The sequence below is a fragment of the Podarcis liolepis genome (assembly GCF_965112155.1).
Source record: "Podarcis liolepis genome assembly, chromosome: 7".
NCBI lineage: Eukaryota > Metazoa > Chordata > Lepidosauria > Squamata > Lacertidae > Podarcis > Podarcis liolepis.
In genome coordinates, this window is record NC_139561.1 from 3323522 (window position 1) to 3334287 (window position 10766).

Genomic DNA, 10766 nt, shown 5'->3' on the forward strand with positions numbered 1-10766 from the left:
CTATTTGCAGTTTAGTAGCGCTGCAGAGAGCTTGCTGGGGAGACCATGCATTAAAAAAGGACTCAAAAATAACTCAAACAAGGTTTTAATAACAAAAGCAAAAACTCCTTATACGCTAAACACATCAACAACAACCAGACACAACCACCAACCCATCCCCCCCCCCCGGGTAATGGGAGAGCTAGGTGCTGCTCCTTATATACTAGACCCAATTGCTGACACAGCTTGATTAACACAACTCAGCAGCACCTGCTATGTTTCACAGCTGTAAGACTGGGCCTCGTTACTTGCCCTGGCCCTTAAAGACATACACAACTTGGGAAGCAACAATGAACCTTCACATTTTAAAGTGACCATTCCACAGTTTTATCCTATGCCTGTTTCTTTGTCCTCATTTGCTCTAACAATTATCGGTTAAAAAAAAAAATCCTCACTGCTACTTTATTTATATGCTCTTTCTTTTTTTTATCCTGGTCTGTGACCATAATAAAGTTCATACAAGTAGGTCCCAGGGTTAGGTCCCCTGGCCATGGCAACCTAGACTTACCTCCAGGAGTCTCCCACAGCTAGCGGAGACCTTGCCGGCACCCAGAAGCTTGGGGCGCGCTGAGCTCCGCACGCCCCAAACTTCGGGATTAGCACAGCGCACCTGGGGGGGAAATAAATTTTCCCCCCTTTATTCCCCCCCCCAAAAAAAACTAGGTGTGTCCTATGGGGCGAAAAATACGGTAAGCAGTTGATGCTAATAGAGCAACTTATGCGCCACCTGTCTCCAGAAATTACGAGTTTGGTTGCTGACCAAAGTCCACAATCTTTAGAGGAGGCCACAGAATTCGCAGAATCTTTCAGACTAAATCATTCTCATCTGGTAAACAGGGGACCGGCTGGTGGGTACAGACCGACAGCCTCAGCTTCTGGCGGGAGGTCCGGCCTTCCCGTTAAAGATCAAAGCAGGGGTCCCCCTACTCCTGCAAAAGACTCCTCTACAGCAGGTGGGGAACACTGTGCTTTTATTGTAAGAAACCGGGGCATATAAAAGCAGTCCCCCCCCCCCGATTAAGTGAAAAGAAGCCTCCAGTTTTGACTTCGACTCCTGCGGTGCGCATGATCCAGCAACCGGAGGAAGATTGGGAAGCGGAACAGCAAAAATCAGAAACTAGGGAAAGCCCGGTCCCGGAGGGGAAGGGTGGGGCAGCTCCTGACGCTATAGCTTCCAAACCAGCTCTAGCCACTTCAAGTGCAGTTATTGTGGGACCTGTGAGTACTGGTGCTGGTCCAAGTGTGCCTCATGTGAAGTGGGCTAATTCAAAGTTTACAGCCCCCATTGAGATCAACGGAATTGCTGTGAACTCTTTCCGAGACACTGGGTCTGACATTACCAGTGTGCCCAGAGATTTGGTTTTGCCCATACAGATGCAGGCTAAACCCTTAAAGATTAGCCCCTATGGTGTGAATGAGATTTTTCAACCTACTGCCATTGTTCCAGTATCGTATAAGGGGTACTATGGAAACCACCTAACTATAGTACATGATCCTGAAGTGTGCAAAAGTCCTGTCCTGGTGGGGAACGATTTGGGATTTAAGGTTTACCAAGAAGAACTTGCGGTCCTCGTTGACGCTTTCAGGAGGAAGATCAGCCGGAGAAGCTGTGGTTGGTATGCTGAGGGGAGACAGGAGTAGCACTTTTATTAAAAGGGTTTATTGCCTCCCATCCTTCAAAGACCCCAACCACCACCACCATAGAAATGGACCGGGTGGTTTTTTTAAAGCAATTGATTATGGGGGAGGGGATTAGCACAGGATTACCTTGGAGGACGATCCTCCCCATCTTCCAGGCGGACTTCCGATATTTGTTCTTCATCAAAATCAGTTACCTGACCATGAGAAAAGAGAAACAGGAACGTCAGAATGTGAAGAATGGATCAGACCCATTCATGTTTTTGTGTTCATCAGGAAAGCACAGACGAGGTAGGTTGGGAAACAAACTGAAAATCTCTGGCCTCCATTTCCTTAGAGACCTTATTCACCCTTCTATTCATTTAAGCCTTCAGTTAAGAGTTTGGGTGTAATCCTTGACACCTCCCTTTCCACGGAGGCGCAGGTTACAACAGCCAAGGCGACATTTTTCCACCTTTGCCTCATCAAGCAGTTGGTCCCTTACCTTTCCTGCCCCAACCTGGCCACAGTGATCCATGCGGCGGTCACCTCCAGGCTTGACTACTGTAATTCGCTCTACGTGGGGCTGCCCTTGAAGCTGTCCCAGAAACTCCAGCGGGTGCAGAATGCTGCAGCGAGGCTCCTCACGGGGTCTCTGCCATGGGAGCATATTCACCCAGTGCTTTTCCAGCTGCACTGGCTCCCGGTGGAGTACAGGGTCAGATTTAAGGTGCTACTTTTGACCTTTAAAGCCCTTCACAGCCTAGGACCCTCGTACCTACGGGACTGCCTCTCCTGGTATGCCCCACAGAGGACCTTAAGGTCCATATATAGCAACACCCTAGAGGTCCCGGGGCCTAAGGAAGTTAGATTAGCCTCAACCAGAGCCAGGGCCTTCTCAACACTGGCTCCGGCCTGGTGGAACGCTCTGCCTCATGAGACCAGGGCCCTGCAGGATCTGATTTCTTTCCGCAGGGCCTGTAAGACAGAGTTGTTCCGCCTGGCCTTTGGCTTAGAAGGCTCAGTTTGATTCCCTCCCCCTCTTTCTATTTCCTTTTCCCTCCTGTGAAGAGGCTGCATCCTAATGTTTTAATGTTGTATCTTAATCTTTTAAATTGTATTTTAATCAACTTTGTTTTAATTATTATTGGTTGTTAGCCACCCTGAGCCTGGTCTTGGCTGGGGAGGGTGGGGTATAAATAAATTTTATTATTGAATCTAGTACCAAAAGGGTTTTAGAACTGATTCAAGAATTTGGTCAAGTTGCAGGATTTAAATTGAATAAGTTAAAAACCAAGGTTGTAGAGAAAAATTTAACACCAATGGAGAGAGAGAGGTTTCAGAATGAGACAGGTTTCACAGTGGTTAAGAAAGTTAAATACCTGGGGATTAACATGACAGCAAAAATGGGAATTTGTTTAAAGACAACTATGAGAAATGCTGGGCTGAAGTGAAAAAAGATTTAGAAATTTGGTCAAATTTGAAGCTTTCACTGCTGGGTCGTATTGCTGCGGTAAAAATGAATGTATTGCCTAGAATGTTGTTTTTGTTTCAAACATTGCAAATTGTGGACAAAATGGACTGTTTCAAGAGGTGGCAGAGAGATATTTCTAGATTTGTCTGGCAGGGCAAGAAGCCTAGAATAAAATTTAAAATATTAACAGATGCAAAGGAAAGAGGTGGATTTGCCCTGCCAGACTTTAAACTTTACTATGAATCAGCAGCCTTTTGCTGGTTGAAAGAATGGCTGCTTCTTGAAAACACTGACATTTTGGATTTAGAAGGTTTTAACAATGTATTTGGATGGCATGCATATCTGTGGTATGATAAGGTCAAAGCACATAAAGCATTTAAAAACCATATTGTCAGGAAAGCATTGTTTAATGTTTGGATAAGATACAAGGACTTATTGGAAAATAAAACCCCAAGGTGGCTGTCACCGATGGAAGCGAAAGCTCGGAAAAAGCTCAATATGGAGGTCAAATGGCCAAAATATTGGGGAATTTTGGAACAAGATGGAGATAGACTGAAATTGCAGAGTTTTGAGAAACTAAAAAACAAAGTGAGACTGGCTTCATTATTATCAGATAATGGAGGCATACAATTTGGACAAGAAAATTGGCTTCCAGGTGGAAAAATCAAAATTAGAAACAGAACTGTTAGAACCCAAAACTAAGATTTTGTCAAAAATTTATAACTTGCTGTTGAAATGGAATACACAGGATGAAACGGTGAAATCTGCTATGATTAAATGGGCACAAGATCATAGAATCATAGAATCATAGAGTTGGAAGAGACCACAAGGGCCATCGAGTCCAACCCCCTGCCAAGCAGGAAACACCATCAGAGCACTCCTGACATATGGTTGTCAAGCCTCTGCTTAAAGACCTCCAAAGAAGGAGACTCCACCACACTCCTTGGCAGCAAATTCCACTGTCAAACAGCTCTTACTGTCAGGAAGTTCTTCCTAATGTTTAGGTGGAATCTTCTTTCTTGTAGTTTGGATCCATTGCTCCGTGTCCGCTTCTCTGGAGCAGCAGAAAACAACCTTTCTCCCTCCTCTATGTGACATCCTTTTATATATTTGAACATGGCTATCATATCACCCCTTAACCTCCTCTTCTCCAGGCTAAACATGCCCAGCTCCCTTAGCCGTTCCTCATAAGGCATCGTTTCCAGGCCTTTGACCATTTTGGTTGCCCTCCTCTGGACACGTTCCAGTTTGTCAGTGTCCTTCTTGAATTGTGGTGCCCAGAACTGGACACAGTACTCCAGGTGAGGTCTGACCAGAACAGAATACAGTGGCACTATTACTTCCCTTGATCTAGATGCTATGCTCCTATTGATGCAGCCCAGAATTGCATTGGCTTTTTTAGCTGCCGCGTCACACTGTTGGCTCATGTCAAGTTTGTGGTCAACCAAGACTCCTAGATCCTTTTCACATGTACTGCTCTCAAGCCAGGTGTCACCCATCTTGTATTTGTGCCTCTCATTTTTTTTTGCCCAAGTGCAATACTTTACATTTCTCCCTGTTAAAATTCATCTTGTTTGCTTTTGCCCAGTTCTCTAATCTGTCAAGGTCGTTTTGAAGTGTGATCCTGTCCTCTGGGGTGTTAGCCACCCCTCCCAGTTTGGTGTCATCTGCAAATTTGATCAGGATGCCCTTGAGTCCATCATCCAAGTCGTTGATAAAGATGTTGAATAAGACCGGGCCCAAGACAGAACCCTGTGGCACCCCACAAGTCACTCTTCTCCAGGATGAAGAGGAACCATTGATGAGCACCCTTTGGGTTCGGTCAGTCAGATGTTGGACATAACATAATGATGGCTGACTGGGAACAGTTATGGACCACAGGTATGAAGTTTACGGCATGCAATGCCTTAAGAGAGAATATTATGAAAATGATATACAGGTGGTACATGACACCAGTCAAGCTTGCAAAAATCTATCATTTGCCCGATAATAAATGTTGGAAATGTAAGGAAACTGAAGGTACATCCTTTCACCTTTGGTGGACGTGCCCAAGGATTAAGGCTTTCTGGGAGACGATACATAATGAATTGAAAAAGGTATTTAAATATAATAATAATAATAATAATAATAATAATAATAATAATAATAATAATAATTTATTATTTATACCCCGCCCATCTTGCTGGGCCTCCCCAGCCACTCTGGGCGGCTTCCATAAAACCAAAAATACAGTAAAATCACACGTTAAAAACTTCCCTGAACAGGGCTGCCTTAAGATGTCTTCTGAATGTCAGGTAGTTGTTTATCGCTTTGACATCTGCTGGAAGGGCGTTCCACAGGGCGGGCGCCACTACCGAGAAGGCCCTCTGCCTGGTTCCCTGTAGCTTTGCTTCTCGCAATGAGGGAACCGCCAGAAGGCCCCCGGCGCTAGACCTCAGCGTCCGGGCAGAACGATGGGGGTGGAGACGCTCCTTCAGGTATACTGGACCGAGGCCGTTTAGGGCTTTAAAGGTCAGCACCAACACTTTGAATTGTGCTCGGAAACGTACTGGGAGCCAATGTAGGTCTTTCAAGACCGGTGTTATATGGTCTCGGCGGCCGCCCCCAGTCACTAGTCTAGCTGCCGCATTCTGGATTAGTTGTAGTTTCCAAGTCACCTTCAAAGGTAGCCCCACGTAGAGTGCATTGCAGTAGTCCAAGCGGGAGATAACCAGAGCATGCACCACTCTGGCGAGACAGTCCGCAGGCAGATAGGGTCTCAGCCTACATACCAGATGGAGCTGGTAAACAGCTGCCCTGGATACAGAATTGACCTGCGCCTCCATGGACAGCTGTGAGTCCAAAATGACTCCCAGGCTGCGCACCTGATCCTTCAGGGGCACAGTTACCCCATTCAAGACCAGGGAATCCTCCACACCTGCCCGCCTCCTGTCCCCCAAAAACAGTACTTCTGTCTTGTCAGAATTCAACCTCAATCTGTTAGCCGCCATCCATCCTCCAACTGCCTCCAGACACTCACGCAGGACCTTCACCGCCTTCACTGGTTCTGATTTAAAAGAGAGGTAGAGCTGGGTATCATCGGCATACTGATGAACACCCAGCCCAAACCTCCTGATGATCTCTCCCAGCGGCTGCATGTAAATGTTGAAAAGCATGGGGGAGAGGACAGAACCCTGAGGCACCCCACAAGTGAGAGCCCAGGGGTCTGAACACTCATTCCCCCCCACCACTTTCTGAACACGGCCCAGGAGGAAGGAGCGGAACCACTGTATGACAGTGCCCCCAGTTCCCAGCCCCTCAAGACGGTCCAGAAGGATGCTATGGTCGATGGTATCAAACGCTGCTGAGAGATCCAGTAGAACTAGGAAACAGCTCTCACCTTTGTCCCTAGCCCGCTGGAGATCATCAACCAGTGCGACCAAGGCAGTTTCAGTCCCATGATGATGCCTGAATCCCGACTGGAAGGGATCCAAATGGTCCGCTTCTTCCAGGCGTGCCTGGAGTTGTTCGGCAACCGCTCGCTCAATCACCTTGCCCAGGAATGGAAGATTTGAGACTGGGCGATAATTGGCCATCGTGGCGGCAACTAAAGATGTTTTTTTAAGAAGCGGTTTAATAACCGCCTCTTTCAGCGGGTCTGGGAAGGCTCCCTCACGGAGGGAAGCATTCACCACCCCACGAAGCCCATCGCCCAGTCCTTCCCGGCTAGCTTTTATAAGCCAGGATGGGCAAGGATCCAGGAGACAGGTGGTTGGTTTCACTCGTCCAAGCAGCCTGTCCACATCCTCGGAGGTAACAGATTGGAATTGATCCCACGCAACTTGACTAGACAGAACTCTAGCACTCTCCCGCCCCGGCCCTGCTCCCACGGTGGAGTCTACTTCTTCCCGAATCTGAGCGATTTTATCTGCAAAAAACTTTGCAAAATCATTGCAGGAGAACATGTGGCCCGTACTGGGCCCCGATGTTGCAGGTGGTTCCGCTAAATTGTGAACTACCTGAAAAAGTCTCCTGCTGCTGTTTTCTGCAGATGCAATAGAGGCGGTGAAGAAATTCTTCTTCGCCGTCGCTATCGCCACTTGGTAGGCTCGACGTTGAGCTCTAACCTGTGTCCGGTCAGATTCAGAATGAGTTATCCGCCACCGGCGCTCTAGCCGTCTCAACGATTGTTTCATTGCCCTCAGATCCGTGGAAAACCACGGGGCTGTGCGGGCTCCATGCAATCGGAGAGGGCGCTTCGGAGCCAAACAGTCAATAGCCCTGGTTAACTCCACATTCCAGCGGGCCACCAGGGAATCGGCTGAAAGGCCATTAACATGGGATAAAGCATCCCCTACCACTCTCTGGAAACCATTTGGATCCATTAAGTGGCGGGGGCGGACCATCCGAATTGGTCCCACCTCCCTGCAGAGGGGATGGGTCGCAGAGAAGTCCAGTTGCACCAGGAAGTGATCTGACCATGGCACTTCTTTCTTTTCGCTTTTACTTAGTGTCAGATCACCAACATCCATAGAGGTAAACACCAGGTCCAAGGCATGTCCACGGCTATGGGTTGGGCCAGACTTATTCAGGGACAGCCCCATGGAGGCCATGCTTTCCACGAAGTCCCGAGCGGCCCCTTGTAAGGTCGTGATGGCATGGATGTTAAAATCCCCTAGGACGACCAAGCTAGGTGTCTCCAGGAGAACATCCGCCACGACCTGAAGCAGCTCGGGCAGGGAATCCTTGGTGCCTTCTTGAAGAAACCAGAGGCCTTTCTCCTGGGCATAGTCGGCCAATTGGTGCTAAAGAAGGATAGAACTTTCTTTATGTATGCCACAACAGTAGCAAGAATACTTAAAGCAAAGTATTGGAAGACACAAGACCTACCCACTCTGGAAGAATGGCAGATGAAGGTGATGGACTACATGGAATTGGCGGAAATGACTGGCAGAATCCGAGACCAGGGAGAAGAGTCGGTGGAAGAAGATTGGAAGAAATTTAAAGACTACTTACAGAAATATTGCAAAATTAATGAATGTTAGAATGATGTTGGAATGAAGCTAGGTGGTTTAAGCAGTAATGCTATAAAGGTGTATGTAAAAAAGGATTGATAACAGATGAAAATTTAAAGTTATAGTATATTAAGTTAAAGGATCATGAGAAAACAAAGAGGGAAAGAAATTGCTGACTTAAATAATTGAACTGGAATACAAAAAGGGAGGTATGAGGAGGTCAGGGAAACAAGGATATGAATGTAAGCTATAGAAAGATTTATTCATTTTCCTTTTCTTCTTTTTAAGTGTCTTTTATTCCTTTTTCCCTGTATTTTGTATTTTCCTTGTATTTTTGTTTTTTGTTTTTGTGTAATTCTTTTTTTCTCTGAAATTTTACTAAATATCATTTTTTAAAAAAATTATTATTAGTAGTAAAGGAGCCCCTTTACTACATGGTGGCAGCGGTGGGATAGAACTTCCCAGCAGAAAGGCACTTTGATTTTAAATTGGCACGAATCATTGGGTACTACAGGCGTTTTTCCAAAAATGAAGGGGGAATGTGTGTGCGTCCTATGGGGCGAATGCAGACTTTCGCTGAAGCCTGGAGAGCAAGGGGGGGCGGTGCGCACCGACCCCTCTCGCTCTCCAGGCTTCAGGAAGCTATCCGCTAGCTGTGGGAGACCCAGCAGTCCTTATGAGGCTTCAGGCCCCGCCCCAGGCCAGATGGTAAGTGGCAAGAGCAGGGCCCTCAAGCACTCACTCAGGGGAGTCCTCCTGGGCAGCAGGCCGCAAGCAGCACGCAGTCCTTATGAGGCTTCAGGCCCCGCCCCAGGCCAGATGGTAAGTGGCAAGAGCAGGTCCCTCAAGCACTCACTCAGGGGAGTCCTCCTGGGCAGCAGGCAGCAAGCAGCACGCAGTCCTTATGAGGCTTCAGGCCCCGCCCCAGGCCAGATGGTAAGTGGCAAGAGCAGGGCCCTCAAGCACTCACTCAGGGGAGTCCTCCTGGGCAGCAGGCAGCAAGCAGCACGCAGTCCTTATGAGGCTTCAGGCCCCGCCTATCCGCTAGCCGTGGGAGACCCAGCTCCGGTGCGTCCTATGGGGCTAATAGAGCAACTTATGCGCCACCTGTCTCCAGAAATTGCGAGTTTGGTTGCTGACGATCTAAAGTCCACGATCTTTAGAGGAGGCCACAGAATTCGCAGAATCTTTCAGACTAAATCATTCTCATCTGGTAAACAGGGGACCAGCTGGTGGGTACAGACCGACAGCCTCAGCTTCTGGCAGGAGGTCCGGCCCTCCCGTTAAAGGAGAAGTGAGTGATTTCGGCTTTAGATTGGGCTTGGGAAACATCAAATCCCTGGGAGCAGAAATCCAGTGTGTACTGGAATGGCTCTTACACCAATTCAAGCCAGCCGCTGAGTTGTTAACACAAGCCCTTGTAAGTTTGTGGCTGACCAGCAGCGTCCTTTTGAAATGCAAACCAATGCCAGTAAAATAGGATTAGGAGAAGCTTTGTTCCAAAGGGACAATGAGAGAAGTTGGCAACCTGTGGTGCACCTGAGCAAAGAATTGTAGCCCTGAGAGAAAGACCATCCCACTGCTGAACAAAAAGGTCTTTCTGATCTGGAAATAGTGACTCAAAGTTTTGAGAAAGGAGACTGGGCTGTAACTTTAAATCTTACCAGTCTCCCCCCTAAGCGAGTCATTTACTGGCCTGGCCTTAGTACATCCGAGGCCAAGCTAAGTCCTGTGCTTTATCAAGAGAAATACCAAAAGGTGCCTAATTCTTTTAGAGAACATCATGCTAATACTGTGAAAATGTATGTGGAACTTGAATTTTCTTTGTTAACTCCTTTTGGAAGTCGAACACAGGTAGCCTTTGTGCACTTAGACTTCATAGAAGGGTACAAACAGGCTAAAGGTACTTTTGATGTGTTATCCTTGTCTATCCTGTCCAGAACATAGGCTAGGAAGTTTTTTGTTATTTCACAGCTTTTTTACTGTGCCTGCGGTACTGACCCAGGATGAGTTATTTGTGCAACCCCCCTAGTTCTGGGAAGATCAGTTTGAGTGTGCTGCTAGTGATTTTTTCTTTAAAAGGCTGCTTAACCACTCAAGCTGGAAATGTTTACATCAGTTTGTACATTGTTTTGATGAAATTTAGGGACTTAACCCTGTAATTTCATCTTAGAGGGGAGGGTGTAGTGAAGCTAAGGATTTCAAACTTTGGTCAAGAAAGTAGCAGAGTATTGTGGGTAATCAAAAAGCCACAAGAGTCATGGGAAACAGGTCTGTTGCTTTAACCCTGCAGACCACAGTCTCCAAATGTGTAAATGGTTATCTTAGGAAGGAAGTTCTCTAGTTTGATTTGGGGTCTTGACACCTGGGGCTCCAGCTATTCACACCCACCTAGTGTTGTTATCAGTCTTTTAATTACCTGGTTCCAGTAGTAGATAACTACTGTAGTAGATAACTACTGAGTAACACCCCTCCCCACCTTCTCACTATATAGAAGGATCTGGCAACTTCTGTTTCAGTGTATCTGAAGAAGTGTGCATGCACACGAAAGCTCATACCAAGAACTAACTTAGTTGGTCTTTAAGGTGCTACTGGAAGGAATTTTTTTATTTTAATTACCTGGGAATGTGCACCTGTGAAAC